This window comes from Neopelma chrysocephalum, unplaced genomic scaffold (genome assembly GCF_003984885.1).
Source record: "Neopelma chrysocephalum unplaced genomic scaffold, ASM398488v2 Primary Assembly neopelma1_149, whole genome shotgun sequence".
NCBI classification, from domain to species: Eukaryota; Metazoa; Chordata; class Aves; order Passeriformes; family Pipridae; genus Neopelma; species Neopelma chrysocephalum.
In genome coordinates, this window is record NW_020897811.1 from 1,315,586 (window position 1) to 1,316,437 (window position 852).

The window sequence follows — 852 nt, forward strand, 5'->3', positions numbered from 1 at the left end:
CCCCCCCCGGCGCCCCTCGGCCGCCGCCCGCCCTCCCGCCGCCCTGCGCGGGGCCGCAGGTGTGTCATGAGCGCCGAGCGGGCCCAGGTGAGCCGGGCACACCTACAGGAAGGCAGGCGGGCCGCCCTGATTGGCGAGCGGGGCCGCGGCCGCGCTCCGACGGCACCGCGGCGGGGCAGGGCCGGGCCGGGCCGGGCAGGGCGGCCGAGGGGCCGCCGCGGGACACGGCGCGTCCTGTGCCCGCTCCTGTCCCCGCTCCTGTGCCCGGTCGGGAAAAGCCGCCCCCGACGCGTCCGAGCGCAAGGTATTTTCCTTCCTTTTTTTTTTTTTTTTTTTTAATTGAATAATATGAATGTGGGTGAAGGGCCTGGAGGGGAAGCCGTACGGGTGGCTGAGGGCACTTGGTGTGCTCAGCCCGGAGGAGAGAGCACTGTCCCTGAGGACAGACCTCTCAGCATCTGCAGCTTCCTCACGAGGGGCCGCGGAGGGGCAGGCACTGATCTCTGCTCTGTGAGCAGGGACAGGACCCGAGGGAATGGCTGGAGTTGTGTCAGGGGAGGATTAGGTTGGATATTCGGAAAAGGTTCTTCCCCCAGAGGGTGGTTGGGCACTGACCAGGCTCCCCAGGGCAGTGGGCACAGCACCAAGGCTGACAGAGCTCAAGGAGCGTTTGGACAACGCTCTCAGGCACATGGTGTGACTCTTGGGGATGGTCCTGTGCAGGGCTAAGAGCTGGAATCGATGCTCCTTCCAACTTAGAATATTCTGTGATTCTGTAATAACTGCATGCTCCCCCTGGGTTTGGGCAAGGGGAGAGAGCTTATAGCACTTGGTTGCTTTGCCTCCAGGGTG